At 37.0% G+C, this 25,003-nt stretch overlaps 1 long non-coding RNA gene across 1 annotated transcript in view; it reads right to left on the reverse strand.

Moving 5' to 3' along the window:
* Nucleotides 1–23,892, reverse strand: part of LOC136393273 (uncharacterized) — a 67,573-nt gene extending 43,681 nt beyond the window's left edge. The window contains exon 1 of the long non-coding RNA XR_010749072.1: nt 23,630–23,892. This is a non-coding gene — a long non-coding RNA (uncharacterized lncRNA). The remainder of the gene's footprint in view (nt 1–23,629) is intronic.
* Between the last annotated feature and the right edge of the window lie 1,111 nt (nt 23,893–25,003).

Below are 25,003 nucleotides of genomic sequence, written 5' to 3' on the forward strand. Positions count from 1 at the left end.
TTCACTTGTAATATAACATTTGGGTAGTTTTCAATTTTGGCTATCATAAAAATGCTGCAATGAATTATTTTGCACTTCAATTTTCCCCCTCACCTCTTTTTCCTTAGATTCCAGAAGTGGAATTACTGTTTTAGCTAAAGGAGGACAAAATAATATTTACCCAATTCATATTATATATTAAGACACTTTATATTTTAATCTGTTAAAATAAATATACACTTTTGATATCTAAGAATGGTAAATTATAGATATCTTCCCTTCAATATTTAAGATCTGCTTCTTTACCATTTCAGCAAAAATTTTCCATCTCATTTTCCATTACTTTACAGTGGAAGCTCCAATAATCCAAAGAATATATACTTTTGAGGGATGTAGAAAAAAATAGCCACCGATTGAGATTATTGCTACAGATTGAGATTGAAAGATAGAAATATGATCTCACTTGCACTGGAGATCCATTCATATGTCACACAGCTAAATTAAGCTAACCTGTGCTGAACTCTAGTGCTGTAAGTTTCAACTTGACTTTGAGTTCACACCCACAAGCTATTCAAATTATAAAAAATAGCCCTGGCCGGTTGGCTCAGCGGTAGAGCGTCGGCCTAGCGTGCGGAGGACCCGGGTTCGATTCCTGACCAGGGCACACAGGAGAAGCGCCCATTTGCTTCTCCACCCCTCCGCTGCACCTTCCTCTCTGTCTCTCTCTTCCCCTCCTGCAGCCAAGGCTCCATTGGAGCAAAGATGGCCCGGGAGCTGGGGATGGCTCTGTGGCCTCTGCCTCAGGCGCTAGAGTGGCTCTGGTCGCAACATGGCGACGCCCAGGATGGGCAGAGTATCGCCCCTGGTGGGCGTGCTGGGTGGATCCCAGTCGGGTGCATGCGGGAGTCTGTCTGACTGTATCTCCCCATTTCCAGCTTCAGAAAAATACAAAAAAAAAAACACAAAAAAAACAAAAAAAAAAATAAAAATACAGAAAAATTACAAGTCATTTATGATAGCTTTTAAGCCAATGCTGCAATGTAAAAGTTGCATAAGAGAGAAAAGAGGGATGAATTTAAAAATATAGCGAAAAAAATTACTGGGTGACAAATCAAAGTGAAAAACGATATGGGGCAGATTTAATGCTAGAGAGAGCAGCCCTTTAACAACCAATGGCAGAGATGCAACCAACCTGTCTGAAGTTACACATTCTTTTTTTTGTGTATTTTTCTGAAGTTGGAAATGGGGAGGCAGTCAGACAGACTCCCGCATGCACCTGACGGGGATCCACCCGGCATGCCCACCAGGGGGCGATGCTCTGCCCATCTGGGACGTTGCTCTGTTGCAACTAGAGCTATTCTAGCACCTGAGGCAGAGGCCACAGAGCCATCCTCAGCGCAGGGCCACCTTTGCTCCAATGGAGCCTTGGCTGCGGGAGGGGAAGAGAGAGACAGAGAGGAAGGAGTGGGGGAGGGGTGGAGAAGCAGATGGGCGCTTCTCCTGTATGCCTGGCCGGGAATTGAACCTGGGACTCCTGCATGCCAGGCCGACGCTCTACCACTGAGCCAATCGGCCAGGGCCTGAAGTTACACATTCTAAGATTGCTGCACTGTTATACTCTTTATCTTGGATTTTATTACAATCTTGTACAGGTAATTAAAAACTGTGCTTGCACAATGGAGGAAGATTTCCTCTAACTCTCATTAATAAAAAATACTCTTGGTCCTGGATATGTTCATCTACCTCCAAAGGCGTAAAGCCCTTTCTGAAAATCTTTTCAGTGACTACCCTTAGAGAAATAGAAAGCTTATTTTATACCCATCTCACAGGAAAAGATCTTCCATTTCAATGTCAAAATCACAGACTAGATAGAGAATGCTAGACCATAAAATGTTACATTAAAGCATGGACATTGCCTGTCTACATCCATCCCCAGTTCTAAGACACAACATTAGTATTCATCACCACTACCTAATATCAAAATTAATTTTTAAAACATTTTATGAATACATCACATTGATGTGCTGTTAAATCCCTACTCTACATGCCACATTTCTTCATTCTTAATGGAGATTCTTGATTACTTAATCTTATTATGCGTTTGCTAGTGAATTAATATGCTTAGGATGTTAAATTGAAGGATTCCTGTTCATCTGTTCGCACTTATATTTTCACCAGGTTGATAGATTAATTTCCAAGGAAAAACCATTAACAGTAGTCTCCTCCCTGCTATTGAATATGACATGTGGAATAAAAATAATTGAAAACAGCCAGAGCAAGACTTTCTAGGGCAGGGGTACCCAAACTACAGCCCCCTGAGGCCATTCATTTGGCCCCTGTCACACTTCCGGAAGGGGCGCCTCTTTCATTGGTGGTCAGTGAGAGGAGCACATTGACCATCTCATTAGCCAAAAGCATGCCCATAGTTCCCATTGAAATACTGGTCAGTTTGTTGATTTAAATTTACTTGTTCTTTATTTTAAATGTTGTATTTGTTCCCATTTTGTTTTTTTACTTTAAAATAAGATATGTGCAGTGTGCATAGGGATTTGTTCATAGTATTTTTTTTATAGTCCGGCCCTCCAACGGTCTGAGGGACAGTGAACTGGCCCCCTGTGTAAAAAGTTTGGGACCCCTGTTCTAGGGTAATACTTAAGGACTATGCCCAATGAAACATTAAATTGTATTATTATGTTGGGATTAGTTTTGTTATATAGTTTAAAGTTCCACTTAACTTTTGGAGCATTGTCAAATATCACTAGAATGCAGTTTATAGCAATGAAAAAAAGTGGCACATCATCACTGATCTTAGCGAAATATGAAAAAAAAAAGAGACTAGAAACTTAAAGTGACTAAAATGATAATAAAAAGATATTTGATACACTTTGATTATAATTGCTTTTTTGCTACAAACCATTGTCATTTTTCTAAAATTGATCAAATTTTAGTTTTTCTATTTGGAAATGGCTAAGTATACTAGCTTAAATCTAGAAAGTATTAAAATTTTATTTCCTAATATGTAAATTATTATAAAACACTTTGGCTTTTTAAAAGGAAGCAGCAAATTTTTACATCTAAGCGTTGCATACTACAATATTTACAGACAAACTGATATGTTTAAGATTTGCTTATTTTAAGTAATCCAGCATAGTGAAGGATTAAGAAGAGTAAAGAAGGTCAGATGAGCCATATGTTGATAATTATAGACACTGGGTATAAGTATTGTACATGAAGGCTTTTACATTTTTTTCTCTACCTCATATACCCATTGCTCATAAGCATGTATTTCAACTACCTCTAGTGATAATATATGTAAACATGTGCGAGAGAAACAAGGAAAGAATATACAAAATGCTGAAAATACTATTTCTAAATAGACAAGAATGCACTCACTCCACATAGTGATTAGTTCATGGACCAACCAGAATTTTTATTGACTAACCAGAATATGTTTAACACATATTATGTGCCAGTGACATAGTGGGTGCTGAAGTCACCATGAAGAGCAAAATTATCTCCTCTTGTGAGAGAGACAGATATTCAAATATATAATTGCAGTCTATGGAGTAAGTAATGTAACAGGGTTATCAATAATACTATGGGAGAAGAAGGAAGAAAAACTTAATTCTCCACAGTAATATCACAGCAAATTTATGACAGAGCTGGGACTGAAAACATAATTTCTTATTTCTAGATTATGGTTGTCTTTGTCGAAATCCATTTAGTGTGGAAAAGAGAAAAAATTCCTACCTAAATTAAATTTTCAAAATATTTATTATAAAAATACAGGGAATACAACTGCAGAGAATACAAGAACAATTACAGAAAATATAGAAATGCAATTTCTGGAAATATAAAAACTTAGAAAAATAGGGTAATTTATTAGACAGCAACTCTGAGGCCATATAATTTCTCACCTCCAGATCCTTGTCTGCATTTGTTTTTTGTTTTTTGTTTTTTTTTATAATAATTTTATTTTTTTAATGGGGTGACATCAATAAATCAGGATACATATATTCAAAGATAACAAGTCCAGGTTATCTTGTCATTCAATTATGTTGCATACCCACCACCCAAAGTCAGATTGTCCTCTGTCACCTTCTATCTTGTTTTCTTTGTGCCCCTCCCCACCCCCTTTCCCTCTCCCATTCCCCCCTCCCCCCCGTAACCACCACACTCTTATCAATGTCTCTTAGTTTCACTATTATGTCCCACCTACATATGGAATAATACACTTCCTGGTTTTTTCTGATTTACTTATTTCGCTTCGTATCATGTTATCAAGATCCCACCATTTTGCTGTAAATGTTCCGATGTCATCATTTCTTATGGCTGAGTAGTATTCCATAGTGTATATGTGCCACATCTTCTTTATCCAGTCATCTATTGATGGGCTTTTTGGTTGTTTCCATGTCCTGGCCACTGTGAACAATGCTGCAATAAACATGGGGCTGCATGTGTCTTTACGTATCAATGTTTCTGAGTGTTTGGGATATATACCCAGTAGAGGGATTGCTGGGTCATAAGGTAGTTCTATTTTCAGTTTTTTGAGGAACCACCATACTTTCTACCATAATGGTTGTACTACTTTACATTCCCACCAACAGTGTATGAGGGTGCCTTTTTCTCCACAGCCTCTCCAACATTTGCTATTACCTGTCTTGCTAATAACAGCTAATCGAACAGGTGTGAGGTGGTATCTCATTGCCGTTTTGATTTGCATTTCTCTAATAGCTAAAGAAGATGAGCATCTTTTCATATATCTGTTGGCCATTTGTATTTCTTCCTGGGAGAAGTGTCTATTCATATCCTCTTCCCATTTTTTTATTGGATTGTTTGTTTGTTTGTTGTTGAGTTTTATGAGTTCTTTGTATATTTTGGATATTAGGCCCTTATCTGAGCTGTTGTTTGAAAATGTCATTTCCCATTTAGTTGGCTGTCTGTTTATTTTGTTATCAGTTTCTCTTGCTGAGCAAAAACTTCTTAGTCTGATGTAGTCCCATTCATTAATTTTTGCCTTCACTTCTCTTGCCTGTGGAGTCAAATTCATAAAATGCTCTTTAAAACCCAGGTCCATGAGTTGAGTACCTATGTCTTCTTCTATGTACTTAATTGTTTCAGGTCTTATGTTTAGATCTTTGATCCATTTTGAGTTAATTTTTGTACAGGGGGAGAGAGACTGTAGTCCAGTTTCATTCTTTTGCATGTGGCTTTCCAGTTTTCCCAGCACCATTTATTGAAGAGGCTTTCTTTTCTCCATTGTGTGTTGTTGGCCCCTTTATCAAAAATTATTTGACTATATATATGTGGTTTTATTTCTGGACTTTCTATTCTGTTCCATTGGTCTGATTGTCTATTTTTCTGCCAATACCATGCTGTTTTGATTGTCGTGGCCCTATAATACAGTTTGAAGTCAGGTATTGTAATGCCCCCAGCTTCATTCTTTTTCTTTAGGATTGCTTTGGCTATTCGGGGTTTTTTATAGTTCCATATAAATCTGATGATTTTTTGCTCTATTTCTTTAAAAAACGTCATTGGAAGTTTGATGGGAATTGCATTAAATTTGTATATTGCTTTGGGTAATATAGCCATCTTGATTATATTTATTCTTCCTAGCCAAGAACAAGGTATATTCTTCCATCTTATTATATCTTTTTCGATTTCCCTTAACAATGGTTTATAGTTTTCATTATATAAGTCCTTTACATTCTTTGTTATGTTTATTCCTAAGTATTTTATTTTTCTTCTTGCAATCGTGAAGGGGATTATTCTTTTGAGTTCCTTCTCAGTTGTTTCATTGTTGGCATATAGAAAGGCTATTGACTTCTGTATGTTAATTTTGTATCCTGCGACCTTACTGTATTGGCTTATTGTTTCTAGTAGTCTTTTTGTGGATTCTTTGGGGTTTTCGATCTATAGGATATCATCTGCAAAAAGTGATACCTTTACTTCTTCTTTTCCGATATGGATGCCTTTTATTTCTTTGTCTTGTCTGATTGCTCTGGCTAGAACCTCTAGTACCACATTAAATAAGAGTGGAGAGAGTGGACAACCCTGTCTTGTTCCTGATTTAAGGGGGAAAGCCTTCAGTTTAGTGCCATTTAATATGATGTTAGCTGATGGTTTATCATATATGGCCTTTATCATGTTGAGATATTTTCCTTCTATACCCATTTTGTTGAGAGTCTTAAACATAAAATTGTGTTGTATTTTATCAAAAGCCTTTTCTGCGTCTATTGATAAGATCATGTGGTTTTTGTTCTTTGTTTTGTTGATATGGTGTATTACGTTAACCGTTTTACGTATGTTGAACCATCCTTGAGATTCTGGGATGAATCCCACTTGATCATGATGTATTATTTTTTTAATATGTTGTTGTATTCGATTTGCTAGTATTTTGTTTAGTATTTTAGCATCTGTTTTCTTTAGAGATATTGGTCTGTAGTTTTCTTTTTGTGTGCCATCCTTGCCTGGTTTTGGTATGAGGGCTATGTTGGCCTCATAAAATGTGTTTGGAAGTATTGCTTCTTCTTCAATTTTTTGGAAGACTTTGAGTAGAATAGGAACCAAGTCTTTGAATGTTTGATAAAATTCGCTTGTATAGCCGTCAGGGCCTGGACTTTTATTTTTGGGGAGGTTTTTAATGGTTTTTTCTATTTCTTCTCTACTAATAGGTCTGTTTAGGCTTTCTGCTTCTTCTTGACTCAGTCTAGGAAGGTTGTATTGTTCTAGGAATTTATCCATTTCTTCGAGGTTGTTGAATTTAGTGGCATAAAGTTTTTCATAGTATTCTACAATAATTCTTTGTATATCTACGGTGTCCGTGGTGATTTCTCCTCTTTCATTTTGGATTTTGTTTATATGAGTTCTTTCTCTTTTTTCCTTGGTAAGTCTTGCCAAGGGTTTGTCAATTTTGTTGATCTTTTCAAAGAACCAGCTCCTTGTTCTATTAATTTTTTCTCTAGTTTTTCTGTTCTCTAATTCATTTATTTCTGCTCTGATTTTTATTATCTCCTTTCTTCGGCTGGTTTTGGAGTGCAACCCTCATAGAGAGAAAGGAAGAGAAGAGAAAAGATAATGGGTGATGTAACACTTATGGGTAGTGTAGTTCAAGGAGAGGAGAGAGTAAGACCGGCAGAGAGTTAATTGGCCAAATTGGAGGAAGAAAAAAAGTATCAAGAATGAAGATAAGAGAAACAAACGAAAAAATATAATAAAATGGGATAGGTTATAAAGTCTGCAGATTATTCTTGATTTTGAGAGGTTATCTTCTTGCTTTTTCTTTTCTCTCCCTCTTCCTGGTCGGTGACTCTGTACCCCGGGTTCTGCCCCTTTGGCACGCTCAGGTAGAGGTTTGCAGTTGATAAGTCTCTATGGCAATGTCATGTATTGTGCTTTAGTCTCGTTGGCAGTCGAGGCTATTAGCATTTATAGGCTCCGACAGTGAGAGAGTCCGTGTTCCTGGTGCCTTTCTCCTAGTCTTTCCTTCCTCAATTTGTAGCCTGATAATCCAGCTATGGGGTTGCTGCTGCCTCTGCCTGGATAGTAAGAGGCTCAAAGAGCTGGCAACTCCCCACTCTATTTCCACTCAGCACAGGGCTCTGGGTAAGGCTCAGTCAGTCAGAGCTGCTAGCATAATCAGGCATGCTTTCCACCCACTCAAAGACCTCTGGCTCTGTCTGCCACTCTGTCTGGTAACACAGGCGGGCGCCCACTTCCGGGGCGCTTGGAGGAAACTCTCACTCACTGGCCGCGCGTGCAGACCAGGATATCCGGCCAGCAGTCTCAATCTCTGAGTGAAACCCCCAACCGCAGGGAAAAGTTGCAGCGTTGGAATTGAGTCTCGCTCCGTCCCCATGTGCGGCTTTTGCAAGGCGCTGGGGTGGCCCGAGATTCCGCTTTGGCCCACACAAAGGCCCCTGACTCTGCCCCTCTGTGCGATAACACTGGCGCGCACTGCCGAGGCACTCGGAGGAATCGCTCATTCACTATCTGCGCGCGCAAACCAGGATATGAGGCCGGCCGCGTTTCCCTCTGAGTGAAACCCCCAGCAGCACAGAAAATTTCCACCGTTGGAATTAACTCTCACTCCCTCCCATGCGTGGCCTTCCCAGGGCGCTGGGGCTGCCCAGAGATTCTGCCCTCGGCCCACAGAAAGGCCTCTGACCCTGCCTCTCCGTGGGGCAACATGGGCACCCACTCTCAGGGCCTAGGAAGAAATCTCTCGCCCACTAACTGCGCACCAACCAGGAGACCGGGTAAAATGGTCGCCCCGCTTGTCTTTCTTTGTTTGGGTTTGGCACGAGTGTTAGCTTGTATTGCCCGGGTTGCCACAGGATCAGTTTTTCCTCGGCTTGGATCTCCGTGCCACAGCCTGGTTCAGCCGTTTGTGCTGTGGCCTGAATCTATTCACCCCCTTTGCCCGTCTCAGTTTCTATATTCACAGTTACCAGAGAAAGCCGCCCTGTTTAGGTTAGTGAGGAAGGTGGAGCATTTCTTACTCCCTATTTCCTTCGGGGTTTGGTTATATATTTAGCCAATTTTTCAGTCGACCATACCTTTGGGTGTATTGCGAAGCATCTGGAGGCTCCAAGTATAGGTTTTTCTGTTTCTGGTTGAAGATCTTGTTGAGTTTTGGGGGAGATTTATTGGAATCGCTTCCTACCCCGCCATTACTCTGACGTCATCTCTCTGCATTTGTTTTCATTTCTTTCTACAAACCAGCATCTTCACTCATGAAAGAACCACATTATGGCTCCCTTGAGAAAAAAATCTACATAATTCTAGTTCAATCTCCTACACTTTCTGGACTTCATCTCTATCTGATTCCAATTTTCCTGCAGAAGGAAGAGTCATATTGGCATCGTGTTCATCCTCAAATAGACTGCTATGGGACAGGGCAATGAGGTCACTGGAGCTAAGCCCTTTTAGGCTGTGGGTGAGGTATGGTATCTCAGAAACAAGCTTGTAATGGTGACTGTTTCCTGGTAAAGGGCTGTTTCCACTATTTACTCAATAACTGTGTTATGGAAATTAACACAACCCTAATATAAAGCTCTCTGAAACTTCTAAAAAGGAAAACTCTTTAGTAATCTTAAACTATGCCATGTAAAAATAAGGTCACCTTCTGAAAAAAAGTAATTAATAAGACACCATAAATTAAGGAAGATATAAAGCCTATTATTTTTCCAAAAAAGGTTGATTGATACTTTTTGAAAAGTTATCCAGAATGAAAAGCAAAGGCTACAACAAAAACAATAATAGGCACAGAGATAAGAGAAAGATTTGGCTCATTTTAATGATATTTCGTCAACCGTTATTCCTAAATGTTCATATAGAATTAGAAATTACGTGGAAGTCCTGGGTTTGGTTCCCAGCCAGAGCACACAAGAGAGACACCCATCTGCTTCTCCACCCCTCCCCTTGCCTTTCTCTCTCTCTTTCCCTCTCGCAGCTAAGACACCAAAAAAATAGAAACACCAGTAAAATATTTGAGATAAAGACATTTTACACATTGCTGATGGGGATATAAAATGATATAATCACTTTGAAAAACCTGTTGTCTATGAAATATAACCTATGACCCAGTAATTTCATCTCTAGATGGGTACAGCATTGCCCCCTAGTGGGTATGCTGGGTGGATCCCAGTTGGGCACATGTGGGAGTCTAGCTCTCTGCCTCCCCACTACTCACTTCAGAAAAATACAAAAAAAAAAAATAGAAATTAAGTTTAAAAAGATACAATACTATGGTATCATTATACTTATTATTTCATGAATCTACAGAATTAGATAATATTGTATTCATAAAAGACACTGACTTTAAATGCAAAACAATAATTTTGCCTATACCATTTATAGATTTCAACATGAGAGCAAGTGTAAAAAATAAAAGACAGTATCCAAGAGTATGTGCCCTTCATTCTCTTTGCCAGGAACAGTTTGGTGAATTCTTCTCTAACATCTCAGAATAGGAAACATATTCTAAAATGATTTACAGAAATAATGCATTTTCAGGAGGGATTATATATGCAAGAAATAATCACAGACTAGCAGAGAGAGAATTAGAAAGAGTTTTCTACTAGGTAAGAGATAACCCCCAAATACCTTCCTGCCTATAGAGATTGGAAATGAAATAATATTGTACATACTTTATTTCTTATCATCTATTTCTCCTTTCTCATTTCTCTCATTTTAACAATTATAGGTAGCAATTAAAATAAAACAAACTGGGTCAAAAAAGACAACAACAAAAAAATAGGAACACCAGTAAAATATTTGAGATAAAGACATTTTACACATTGCTGATGGGGATATAAAATGATATAATCACTTTGAAAAACCTGTTGTCTATGAAAGCTATATATTCATATAACCTATGACCCAGTAATTTCATCTCTAGAAAGGCATACATATGTGAAGCAACACATCCAATGTGCATAGCTTTATTATTAATGGCTCTCTCAACTTTAAACAACACAAATGTTCATTGCTAATAGATATATCCATTAATGTAAACCTATTAGAAATTCATTGAGAATAAACAAACTATTTCTAAATTCAGAAATCTCACATATATACTTTTAATCAAAAGAATCCTGACACAAAAGAGTACATATTGTATAATATCTCTATTTTTTTTAAGCGAGAGAGAGGGACAGACAGAAAAGAAGGGAGAGAGATGAGAAGCATCAACTCATAGTTGCAGCACATTAGTTGTTCATTGATTGCTTTCTCATATGTGCTTTGACTGGGGGGTCTCCTACCTAGCCAATGACCCCTTGCTCAAGCCAGTAAACTTTGGGCTCAAGCCAGTTACCATGAGGTCATGTTTATGACCCCACACTCAAGCCAGCAACCCCTTGCTCAAGTTGGTGAACCCACACTCAAGCCGGTGACCTCAGGGTTTTGTACCTGGGTCCTCAGCGTCCTAGGTGATGCTCTATCCACTGTGCCACTGCCTGGTCAGGCTGTATGATCCCTTTGATGTGAAGTTCAAAATAGGCAAAACTCATCAGTCATGATGGAAATTGAAATATTGGTTACCTTTAAGTGTTGGTTCTCCTGGTTTGCACATTTATGAAAATTCATCTAGCTCTACACATAAGATTTGAGAACTATACTATAATTAAGCTTCACTTAAAAAGAAAATTAAGAAAATAATTTAATGAAGGAAAGAAATCTGTATCAGAACTGAAAATGGCCATAAAAGAATGAAAGTGCAGAATCATTATTGCAGAAAACTAATCCATAGGAAAAAAAATCCTTCACAAGAGGGGAACAAAAATGAAGAAACAAAAATGCCCTGTGAGAAGATATGAATATGCAAGACATATAATGGTGGTGAAATCTATATTTACGCTTTTGAAAAAAAAGAACATAAATGGAACTAAAAAAAATAGTCAAATATATAATAAATGAAGTCTTGACAACAGCGAAAATATAAACCTTCAGATTAAAAGCATTTATCGAGTGGTGGGTATAATTGACAAAACACAAAATCTAGACAGTCAGGTAAAGTATTACATTTTAAGGAAAATTAAGGATTCTACGAGCTTCTACTCATCAGCATCACTCAACAGATATCTACATTCACCCATATTCTTCCCTGGAAACTTGGCAAAACCAGAAGACACTCACTAAGGACAACAGTTAAGTTGGTGCCAGACTTCCTCATGTACAATATTAGATGCCAGAGATGGAGTAAGAGCTAGAAATAATTTGCAGAGAGTGTTTGATTCCAGAATTCTATTCTCAGCTCAGTTGACATTTACTTAATAAAGCAACAGAAAAATGGGAACATACAGACAGTTAGAAACTATATATCTTCATTTCTTTTTTTTTATGGGGGAAAAACTATCTGAAGAAATCTAAGAATGAATCAAAATATAAATCTAATGATTTTAGAAGTTTATTGAAAAAAATATAACCATTTGTTATATGGAATTGCTGGTTTAGCATTTAAAGCAAAAGTCTCTGTACATTAAATCAAATCAACTTACTGTTTGATATATATATTGAGAAAAACTTAACAATTCTGTAGTAACAAGTGGTGGGGTCCCTGGGAAAAAGTTGAAAAGAAAATGGATTCCTTACAACTGTGTCTACAGCATGCCACTCAAACTTACCTCTAGGTAATTTGATCTTCGAAAGCTAAAGAAATTAGTGGTTATCCCACAGGTGACTTGCAGCGGGAAAAATTTCCTAGGATATCTGCAATTTTATAGCAAGATAGTAACCTCTCTTTAATGAAAAGGACAGTATAACTCTCCAGGCTCAGAGGATCTTTCAGATGTCCTAGTCAGAGAACTCTGAATTACAGAAGATTGGAAGTCAATCATGTTTCCTGCCCTGTGCCTGCCCCTTCACTCTGTTCCCTGTACTGTCTAGTTGTCCAAGGTAAGACTCATTAGATAAGACATATTCTTATATCCTACTTCTACCTCATTATACAATAAATAAATAAATAAATAAATAAATAAATAAATAAATAAATAAATTTGCAGAGGCAACCAAGTATTGAATTCACTTTCTAGAATAATCATGTAAAAATTATTATAATAGATAATGACATTAAAATCACATACTTTATATTATAAAATTCAATGTGAATAAGGTAATTTTAGTTAAATGAACCGGAGCTCAAATCTCAGAGCATATTAACAAAATTTGAGATGTTGTGAAGGGGGAGGAGCAAATAAGAGAAAATATAATTGATAAAAATATTTCTGTTTTATATCACAAGTCAAAATTTCAACATAGGTGATATATAACACATTTTTTTTTTGTATTTTTCTGAAGCTAGAAACAGGGAGAGACAGTCAGACAGACTCCCGCATGCGCCCGACCGGGATCCACCCGGCATGCCCACCAGGGGGCGATGCTCTACCCTTCTGGGGCGTCGCTCTGCCGTGACCAGAGCCACTCTAGCGCCTGGGGCAGAGGCCAAGGAGCCATCCCCAGCGCCCAGGCCATCTTTGCTCCAATGGAGCCTCAGCTGCGGGAGAGGAAGAGAGAGACAGAGAGGAAGGAGAGGGGGAGGGGTGGAGAAGCAGATGGGTGCTTCTCCTGTGTGCCCTGGCCGGGAATCAAACCCAGGACTTCTGCACGCCAGGCCAACACTCTACCACTGAGCCAACCGACCAGGGCCTATAACACATTTTTAAAGTAAAAATTTTAATTTGCAATCTTCATTGAAATAGTGAAAGATTGTATTGCATTTAATTCTCTGTACAAATTATATCTTCTTATTTTATGTGTTTATATCAGGCATAGATGCAGGAAGAAATGTGTGAAAGAAAATAATAAGAACAAAGGTGAACAGAGGGACCTGACTGCCGGAAATCTTTGACCCCACATGAGATAAATACGGCTATGATTCTGTAGGCACTGAGAAACCACTGGCTGGTCGGGAATGTTCACTGTCATAAGAAATACAAAATTCAGAAGTACTGTATTCCCCATGTATAAGACACACCCCTTTTTTAAAAATTTGGGGTCTAAAACCTGAGTGCATTTTATACACTCCCATCTTTTTCTTTGCATTTCCCATCTTTTCGTGCTTGTTTTTGTGCTCATTGTTGAAGACAGTGATTTGTGATCAGACACAGATGAGGACAAGCTAATGGATGGGAGTTGTGACAGTGATGAGGAGTTGTATGAATTTTACGATGAATAAAACTTGAGTTCAAGCCCTGGCCGGTTGGCTCAGTGGTAGAGCGTCGGCCTGGCGTGCGGGGGACCTGGGTTCGAATCCCGGCCAGGGCACATAGGAGAAGTGCCCATTTGCTTCTCCACTCTCCCCCCTCCTTCCTCTCTGTCTCTCTCTTCCCCTCCTGCAGCCAAGGCTCCATTGGAGCAAAGATGGCCTGGGTGCTGGGGATGGCTCTTTGGCCTCTGCCCCAGGCGCTAGAGTGGCTCTGGTTGTGGCAGAGCGACGCCCCGGAGGGGCAGAGCATCGCCCCCCGGTGGGCAGAGCGTCGCCCCTGGTGGGTGTGCCGGGTGGATCCCGGTCGGGCACATGCGGGAGTCTGTCTGACTGTCTCTCCCCGTTTCCAGCTTCAGAAAAATACAAAAAACAAACAAACAAACAAAAAAAACCTGAGTTCAATAACTTTATGTAATACATTTTTTTTCAAACTTCTAGTCTCAAAATTAAGGTGAATCTTATACATGGGAGCGTCTTATACATGAAGAAATACGATGATCCCTGGAGTAAGGATGGAGATAAGAGTTCTAATGTCAAAGCTGGATTGTATATCGCTGTAAATAGCCAGCTGGAAATGTTCTATAAGTTAGAACTTAGTACAGAAGTTAGTGATGGAAACTCAGATTTCATGATTACAGCTGATCAAAGATTCCATAAGTAATATTATCATATTTCCTCATGTATAAGACTCTCCCATGTATAAGATGACCCTTAATTTTGGGGCCTGAAATTTGAAAAATGTATTACATAAAGTTATTGAACTCAAGTTTCATTCATCATAGAATTCATACAACCCCCTATCACTGTCAAAACTCCTGTCCATTAGTTTGTCCTCAACTGTGTCTGATGATGAATCACTGTCTTCATATATTGCCTCATCCTCAGTTCTATCTATGGCATTTGAAATGCCACACTTCTTAAATAACTTGACAACAACTGTATAAGATGTACCCAGTTTTTAGACCCTAAATGTTTTGAAAAAGGGTGCTTCTTATACATGGGGAAATATGATATGTTGGTTAGAATGGCTGTGTAATCAAAGACATGTCCAAGAACAACAACCTGAATGACACAAATACAGTGGTCCCTCATCTATCACAGGGGATAGGTTCCAGAACCCTCCGCGATAGGCGAAAATCCATGAATTAGCAACCTTATATTTATTTTATTATTTATATAGATTTTAAGGCTTTATAAACCCTTCCCATACTCTTATAAACCTTTCCCACACTGTTATTAAACTTTCCCACAATTATTTTGCTTATTCTACCACAAAAATAATTAAAATAATAAATATATAAAAAAACCTATATACTGCAAAATCTTACAATATAGCAAAAAATCTGTGATACAAAATTAGATATATGCAATTTAAAAATCTGTGATACAGTAAGACCACAAAAAGTGAACCGTGATATGGTGAGGGACGACTGTATATGGAAGGTGGGCAGAAAAGAGAATCCAATGGAGGGTTCTGAAAAGAAATAGGTAAAAAGAGACACAGGTCAGAGTTACCTTTAGAAAGCAAAGAAAGAGGGGAAAGAAGAAAATAGTAGGCAACACTGTCAAGTACAGAGAGGTCAGACATGGTGAAGCCTTAACAGAATTCATTGAACCAATTTGCCATGTTTTAATAATGTAAAGGCTTCCAAGATATTATCTTGTTAATTACTCAGGCAGGAATATTTTTATTTCTATTTCTAAGAATAGTCGCTATCATTTAAGCCCCAGTGTTAATCCATTTTGACTAATTATTATACTCCTTTTTTAGCTTTCTGGCAATGTTTATAGTAAATCAGATATTCTGGACACTACATTTTAGTATGTATAAATAGAAACAAAATATACATCTCCCAATATTAGACATTCACAGAATAACCAAATATTCATTAAGATCGTGCTTTCCTAATTAGAGATGCTTAACCAAATGTCAGCAATGAATCAAAGTTCCAGGACCACTGCGGTAAATCATACCATAAGCTTGCGGCAACTCCTGGAGTGGAATTGACATGGACAGTAAAGTGATCAGTCTTATATTGGGAATTAGACTCAACAAACCCATCAGAATAGGCAGGAAGAGAAGTTGAGCATCTGGTCACCCAGGCCATGCTAGTCTACAGAGTAACAGAAACACCATGTAGAGAAACCAATGAGCCTCAGTGCAAGTTGAAGAAGGAGCCAACATACCTGGTCTATTCCTCAGTCTGTTGCATTTGCAGATTGCTATAAGAATCTCCATTTTACTTTCTGGTAATTGAATGAATATGTTTCTTGTAACCAAAGCTTAAAGATAATCAAACAGGGAAGAGAATTTTCATCTCAGAAAAGAAATGGCAAACAAATGAACCTCAACAAAATAATAAAAGAAAGCTGTTTAGAGAAGGTACTATTTGAACTAAGCTTTAAATAACTTGGTCTGATTGACAAGTTTGTTTTGCCAATATGTCTGTCTTTCAGATGAAAGTTTGGGAGTCTTGAAATCAGTCCTATGATCTCCAAGGAACAGTATATTATATTTATGAACTCAGTAAGAATTTCCATGTTGATTAAAGAATCTGGAAACGTAAGAAATTGTCACAGAAATTTTACTTCAGAAAAGCTCTATATAAAAATTAGTTGTTTGGTTATGAAGACAATTTAAGAAACACTGACAATGATGGTTCCCCATATTTTTTCAGTTCTGGAGTTAATAAACCATTTTCACATAAGAAATGCCCCAACATTTATTTGAATGTTTTTTAACCAGTATTTTATTCCACTAAAGACAAAAAGTTTCACAAAAGCTTTTAAACATGTATTTTATTGATGTTGTATCAGCTATTCCAGATTTTAAAAGCAAACAAGTAAAAAAACAAATAAACAAAAACACTTTAGTCTCACTAAGCCAATTTAATTTTTTTTTAAATTCCAAATTGCTTGTAAGCTCATATATTGATACAACAGTAGAAAGGTTTCAAAGGTAAGCAAAATAACTTCATAAAAAGTAAAACTTATACTGGAAATACTGAAAGTTACTGATCAGTAAGCAATGAGAATATCCAACAAAAAATCAAAATATATCGTTTCATGTTCAAAAAGCAAAATTATTTTATTCCTCATGACCCCTGAGCTAACAACCTCATCCCCAAATATCATGACACAAGGGAGGAGTAGTGTTGGCTTAATTTAGATTTGATTTATTTGCTGTATCATCAGAAACAGATAAACCTGCATAATAAACAACATATGCTGTCCTGAACCAAGCATATGGATTCTGTTATATGAAAAGCAAATGTTCAAAGTAACAGAATTAATATTAATGTGTTTTACAAAATCAAAGTCAGGAGCTACTTTTGGAGGAGCTGAATAATCACAGACCCTACTGTAGGCTAAGCCCCATTTATTTCACATAATAAAAGAAACCTGTTGGTCTCCAGTATTGAATATTACTGGTCTAATGACCAAATCTAAGCTTGTTATTCTTCATATAGAAAGTTCCTCAGGGGAAAAAAACCATATTTTATGAAAATTGAAATTAGTCTTTGACCAGAAAATAGAATCATGTAGACAAAAACCAGCACTGTTGCAAAAATCTTCTAACCCATAGTCCCAGTTACTCTGTGTTCTTGTTGCTTTACTTCATTTTGGAATTGAATGCTCAACTTCAAAAGTCATAAGAAGCAACAATAAGCCAGGAAACAAATTTTCTGTAAGGACAAGGGACAGGACAATTGTGCCCAATTCTGCACAAACCTTTGCTACTGGAGACACAGTCATGATCACTTAACATGCATGTTAAGCATACAAATGAATGCTTAAAAATTGTTCTGTAGCTACCCTAAGTGACAACTTTCCTAAAATTTCATATTCTGCTGTCACTTTTGATCTCCGGAATCACATTTACTCAGATATCACCTTCATACTTTTCCATATTTACTGCCCTTCTTCTTGGGTCTGTCTTTCTGTTTCTCATTCTGTCCACTTTGAAAAGCAACAGTTGTCAAGATTTCACTCTCCCCACATATGAAACATGAAAGTTCATTTTACTTTTTATAAAACAACTCATTCTGGCCTTGGTTGGTTAGTTCAGTGGTAGAGCTTCTGCCTGGCATGTGGAAGTCCTGGGTTCGATTTCTGGTCAGGGTACACAGGAGAAGGGACCATCTGCTTCTCCACCCTTCCCCCCTCCTTTCCTTTCTCTCTTTCTTCCCCTCCCACAGCCAAGGCTCCACTGGAGCAAGGTGGCCCCGGGGCTGAGGATGGCTCCATGGCCTCTGCCTCAGGTGCTAGAATGGCTCCAGTTGCAATGGAGCAATGCCCCAGATGGGTAGAGCATTGCCCCCTAGTGGGCTTGTTGGGTGGATCCTGGTCAAGTGCATACAGGAGTCTGTCTCTTTGCACCCCCCACTCCCACTCCCGCTTCTCAAGAAAAATACAAAAACAACAACTCATTCCTATAATGGGTGACAGCCAGCCTGCTTAGAACCATTAATTAGAACCATAATATGTCTTTAAAATAGAAATACATTTGTCTATTTAATATCAATGTGTACTCATAGCTTTAACAAATCAGTATTAAGTGCCTTGGAGTTCTGTCATTTTATCTGACATAGAAGTTTTAACCATAAAAACAAATACCCTATCTCAGTAATTCAAAGTTCTGTGTCTCTGGCCTCATATAAGCAAAGAGTGGAAAAGAAGCAGACTGAGAAAATAGTAAAAGTCTAAGTTTATTTACAAAAGAAAAAAATAAGAGGCCACTAGCTTAAACCAGGGGTCCCCAAACTATGGCTCGCGGGCCGCATGTGGCCCCCTGAAGCCATTTATCCGGCCCCGCTGCACTTCCGGAAGGGGCACCTCTTTCATTGGTGGTCAGTGAGAGGAGCATAGTTCCCATTGAAATACTGGTCAGTTTGTTGATTTAAATTTACTTGTTCTTTATTTTAAATATTGTATTTGTTCCCATTTTGTTTTTTTACTTTAAAATAAGATATGTGCAGTGTGCATAAGGATTTGTTCGTAGTTTTTTTATAGTCTGGCCCTCCAGTGGTCTGAAGGACAGTGAACTGGCCCCCTGTATAAAAAGTTTGGGGACCCCTGGTTTAAACTATGCTAGTTTTAATTATTCCATAACACTGAATGACTTAAAAAAGTGGTTTGTTCAAGAGTTTAAAAACCTGAAATACTGTTTGCTGCTGAGGTCCTATATTAAAATCTAATTATGGATGATGCTATTTATTTCTTAAAATAATCTATTTTCTGAAATATAAGAAATATATGCTTTTCACAAAAAATTATTTACAGGAATAAAGAAAAGTATGGGGGAAAATGATAACCTGTGATCATTACCAACTATAAGCACTGTTAATTTTTTGGTGTATACAATTTCATCATATATGTGTGTGCACATGCATGTGTAGGTCTGTTAAAGAACAAGGGTCATAAAGTTGTGTAGTCAGCTTTTTATACCTATCAATAAATATATCATGGAACTCTTTCATCATTAATAAGTGCATTTTTACATTACTTTCCATGACTATACACTATTCTACTGTATTCCAGTTTCAGAATTTCAATTTTTAGTTATTTTACTTGGCAATTATGGTGTTTCCTATTTTCCCTATTAAAGACAATGTTGTGATATTGACAGTTGAAAATACATCTTCATACACAAACCTCATTATTTCCTTAAGACACATTTTTAGAAGTGAAATTTCTGAATCAAATAGCAAACAAATATAAAAATCTGAAAAATGTCCAACTGCTTTCCATCCTACACTAGATAGCTGTACATCCATACCCAGTTTCCCACTCTTTTTTCACTGAGGCAACAACATTCAATGCATGTTTCTTATGTACTGGGTTGTGTACATACTAAGGGCAAGAGAAGGGGACATTGAAGGACTATTAACATGGTTCCAGCCAACTCTATCCAGAGCTCATAGTTCAGTAACAGGATATGCTTATAATTTAAGTGCAGTGTTAGAAATGACAGACTTTTAGCCTTATATTCATATGATTAAGAAGGATAAATAATATTCATTAAGTACATGTTAGTGCTTCTAGATGTGCATCCTTATTTTTTTACTACCAACATCATAAGAGATACATCTTATTTTTATTCTACAGGAAAAAATCTAAGACCCAGAGAATAAAAAGACCCACATTTACTGATTTGACTGCTCTAGTATCAGCTTCATATCCTTCTAGCAGTGGAACCTGGGAAAAGTGAACTTCACTAAGATTCAGTTTCTTCATCTGTAACATGAGGATAAAACAAACTACAGAATTACAGCAAGGACTGGATTAAACAAGAATTACTGTAAGGCGCTCAGCATAATGCTTCATACATAGTAAGTGCTCAATAGATGTTATTGCCCTAACACCACCGCCTCTATTACTATCCTTACCACAAAAGAGAAAGAACACTTTTTGCTCATAATACATTTCATAATTACAAAATTGTCTTTAACGTTTACCTTAAATCTCTTCATGCCCTTCAATGACCTTTGGCAACAAAAACTCCTCTTCCTTAAGTTAATTGAAATGCCGCTAATGTTTCTTCCCATTTATTATTTAATAATTCTTTAGTTATTTCTATGAAAACTCTCTTAAAGATGTGCCATAGTCCTGCACTTGGTTTTGAGCATCTGATTAAGTTATTAAAATTTTAGTTACTATAGTAATCTAAAATACATTTTAAAATATGTTCTAGCAGAACAAGCAGTTAGATCCCATCACTATCAAAGGGCAGAAAGAACAGACTGCAGGGGAGCCAAGGAAGTTCAAGTATAGAGTTCTGAGGTAAGAAAACATTTTGAAGTAACTTCAATTTTAGCATTTCTCATTTCTGTAAATTCATCAATATTCATAAGGAACATATTCTGAGCCTCTCAATTATCCTATTAAACCAGATCTTTTTTCATTAATTCTCCCAGAAATTGTGTATAGTCCAAGGCAAAGCTGGCATTTGGTTCTTTTGCTTTAATTTTGATCATGTTCCCAAATAAAAATAAATATTCTGCTTTTGCTTATTTTGGTTAAACAGAAAGATTTGGTTGAGACGGAAAGAAAGTTTCAATTTGTATGTATGCTTGCAAAATTCAGATTAATTAGTTTACATGTTCTATTAGAGTTTGGAACATGGATAAAATAGCTATCAAAGTGAAACTATTTCAAATACACAGTTTTCTCTCTCTTTAAAATAAAGAGACATTTTTCATTAAGCACTTAAGATGCAGAGAAATTACATCTGTCTAAACCAGCTCAAGTAAACAGTAGTGATAAATCTAGAAAAGGTTAAAAGCAATAACTTGAAAATTTACTACAATAAGAATCTACTGCCTTAATCCTTAACTGGTTGCCACTTTCCTCAAGTTAGCTCCATGCAGTGCTTCCTTTTTTTCAGTTGAATTTTACTGGGGTGACACTAGTTAACAAAATTATACAGGTTTCAGTGCTCAATTCTACAACACATCCCTGTATACCATATTGTATGTTCACCCCCAACCAAGTTAAAGGAGGTAGAGGAAGGTGTAGTACATATATATATATATATATATATATATATATATATATATATATGCTCACTAGTTGTCCTTATTGTTTTAATTTCAAGATTTAAGGTAAAACCTTTAAAGTGAACTATTTGTCCTAAATTCAAATATAATCTTGTTTTGTTTTCAGTGACATGAAGACTGGCTCACTAAGCTTTATTTATTATTATAGCAAAGAACGTCATTCACTTCATCTCAACAAAGAATTATCCTTATAGCAAAATTATTACATTGATAGTTTGTGGGATTCCATAAAAAGGAAAGAAAAATTCTGCTTCACTAGGAAATATCTACAAATGATTTGTAATGACTGTAATTCATGAATTAAAAATGATATTGTTTAGATTTGTTACTATAATCATTATTAGCATAAATATTGGGTTTTTAAAGCTACTTATAAATTCAGATTGCAAAGTAGCAATAAACCTACTCTTAAATATAAATGATCATTTTTTTTCCCACTGAAGTACACTTTAGAAAGCCTCTCTGATCAGAAGAGAACCAAATTATCCAATTGTCATAAACATTCTTTTCCTAGAAATGAAACATCAACCTTGCAAGTGCAGTATCAATGAATTCACTATTGTATGGAGCTTGAAGACCAGAGAGGTATAGCTCAATGAAGAAAAAATAAAGATTTATTTTCTCTAAGTGGCATATAGTCCTTCATTGACTTCAAAGTCAGACCCATTGCCAGTGTTCTAAGACATAAAATACAGTACTCATGTCAAGTGGATTTTCTAGTGAGTGACTTATTTCCACCTGTCTTACATTGTGGGCTAGGTAGTATATAAGATCTGAGTCTTCTTGAAAAAAGAGATGAAAAATAGACTTCTTTCAAAAAAAGAGCTTAGTTCAAACAAGACGACAAGAGTCAACATTAGCAAATTATACTAAAAAGCTTGGGGAATATTCATTATTCAGGCAATTTTATGTGCAAATTTTAATTTGCAAATATGAAAATTTGACAGTTATCTATATACAGCATAGAAATGACCATGCATATGAAGGAAAATGATATGTGTGTATGTTTCTTAAAAAACACATTAGAGTTCAGTTTTATCTGTTGAATTTGCTTTACTTTGTTCCTGTAAAACTGTTTTAGTTTCCCAAGTTCTCCTTCAGTGAATATTGTCCAACTTTAGCATTCTTTGTTACCTTTCCTATGAAACTACATTCTTCATTAAAGTCTTTGTCAATAAGTAAGCATAAAAAGAAATATTCTGGTGTAGTCATATGGTGGATAGAGATTCTTGACTCATCATTATACATTAGACCTGCATATAATTTATATTGATGTTAATTGCAGATTTGTGTTCTTTGAACCTTTTTTATAATATAGTTTTTTATTTTTCAGTTACAGATGACATATAATATTAGTTTCAGATGTACAACATAGTGGTAAGACATTTATATAACTTACAAATGATCACCTTGATAAGCCTTTGAACCTTTTTAATAAATGAACGCTTTATTTTCCTAATGTAAACATTGTTGTTTGTCTGAATTCTTTAAAAAATATTTAACAAGTTACTCTGGTGTCTTCAGGTAAAAATAAATTAACTTTAAAAATGAGATTAGCCTAATTAAATCATGTTCCATGTAGCTTTTTACTTATCCATAATTATAGACAAAAATCAATATCTTGTACTAAAAAGAAAATGCATACAGCATTAATCAATTTTGGGGGGGTTATTTAAAATACTAAAAATGCCATGTTTTGAATCAGATTACTTACTTTTCATTATTTGAGAATAATAGTTTTGGGCATAAAATACAGGTTTAGAAAATCAGAATTTGCTAAACAGAAACTCAAGCTTTCTCCTAGCTTGAATCTATATTAAATAGTCTTTAGTCTGAGCAGCTTTCATTTTCTCATTTAAGTGGTCTACACCAATATTTACTGGACAAAATCCCAAGTGAGTTTTCCAAATAGAAACTCTTGGTTAAAAATTGATTTAGGGAAAAGAATTAATCATGGTGAAGACTAGCAATCCTTATCACCTATTCACTCACTATTCAGTTCTTTTTCTTTTTCCTACACCTAAAACATACTCAGCAACTCACATGGAGACAGCCTGAAGCCCACCCAGTGCCCAGTCTCAGGTCCAGTGAGCCTAGGTGAAGATCAAGCCCAACCAGGGTCTACCAGTGTCTATACTGAGTCCATATAAATGCAGCTTCTCTTGGTCTGGAGACCAGTGAATTTAAAAGCCAAATTGCATGCCCCTAAACACACACACACACACACACACACACACACACACACACACACACTACATAAAGATGTGAAAAGGCCAGGAAAATTGAAATACACTCACTTTTAGAAAGGAAACCCATGTGACAGAATTGGCAACCCAGGTAAATTCTCAAGTCCTGTTGAGCGCACTCAGTGAAGGCTCCGTACCTGTGTGTGGCTTCAGTCCTCAGTCTCCACCCTAATCGGGTTCTTTTCTCCCATTCCCTTCTTTGTCTGTATCTGAAAATCAGTCTCCTCGGACTGCACAGCCTCTTGGTGTCCCTCGTTCACACAGGACTGTGCGTACAAAGGCCATTTTCAGCCTGGTCCAGTCAAAGGCCCTTCAGTTCAGGCTTGTGGTTTCCTTGGCAGTACATTTCTCTCAAATACTTAAGAGGCTTCTTCTCTGTTCATTTCCAGTCAATTCCACATGCTAGTAACCACACCCATACTCTTAAATACCTAGCTTTCAAGTCTCCAGGAGCTCTGCTTTCGCAAGCCGGTGCCTTTCTACTTCAATTTGATGTTGGCAACCTGAAGCTTATTTTCAATAAGAGGTGGGAAACCTCCCTTTGAAAACTTTGCCCGCCTCAAGTACTGTAATCACCTGGAAGGTTTTGTTGAATGTTTGTTAACTTAATTTCTCTGTACAATTCTTTTGTTTGCAGTTTGGGGCTAGAGACAACATGCTTTTTTTGGTAGGAATCCACATTACTAGGTCCTCTTTATTTTCTCTCATTTCTGCCTTTGATCCAGCTAATGCTTGCCAGAATCCATCTTTATTTTTGTAATAACTTGCAAAGCCCAGCCAACAGCCATTACATACACTGCTGCGCTTCTGTGTTCTTCCTCTTACCCAGGAACTAACAGTTACCTGGACATAAGCTCTGTCTTCCATGTTCTGACATGCAACAATTGGATACAATGTTTTACTACTACATGGAATGCATTTTCTTCTTTGTTTCCTCCAGGATCATTTTTCTTGTACATATCAAGTCTTTTATTTTAGTAGAGTTCTCATATAGAAAACAAATTTCTGTCTGACCTGTGGTGGTGCAGTAGATAGAGCATCGACCTGGAATGCTGAGGTTGCTGGTTCAAACCCCAGGTTTGCCCAGTTAAAGCACATACCAGAAGCTACTGCGAGTTGATGCTTTCTGCCCCTCCCTCTCTCCTGCCTTTCTCTCTCTCTCTCTTTATCTCTCATCCTCTCACTTTTCTCTAAAATCAATAAATAAAATATTTTTTTTTAAAAAAATACCTAATTTCTGCCTGACCTGTGGTGGCACAGTGGATAAAGCGTCCACCTGGAAATGCTGAGGTCGCCAGTTCAAAACCCTGGGCTTGCCTGGTCAAGACACATATGGGAGTTGATGCTTCCAGCTCCTCCCCCACTTCTCTCTCTCTGTCTCTCCTCTCTGTCTCTCCCTCTCCTCTCTAAAATGAATAAATAAAAAATTAAAAAAAAAAACAAAAACCCCCCTAATTTCTGTGTTAGTGAGGAGAGATGAGGTTATACTGTAGTAACAAATTAACTGCAGA

Source organism: Saccopteryx leptura, chromosome 2 (assembly GCF_036850995.1).
Source record: "Saccopteryx leptura isolate mSacLep1 chromosome 2, mSacLep1_pri_phased_curated, whole genome shotgun sequence".
Classification (NCBI taxonomy): domain Eukaryota; kingdom Metazoa; phylum Chordata; class Mammalia; order Chiroptera; family Emballonuridae; genus Saccopteryx; species Saccopteryx leptura.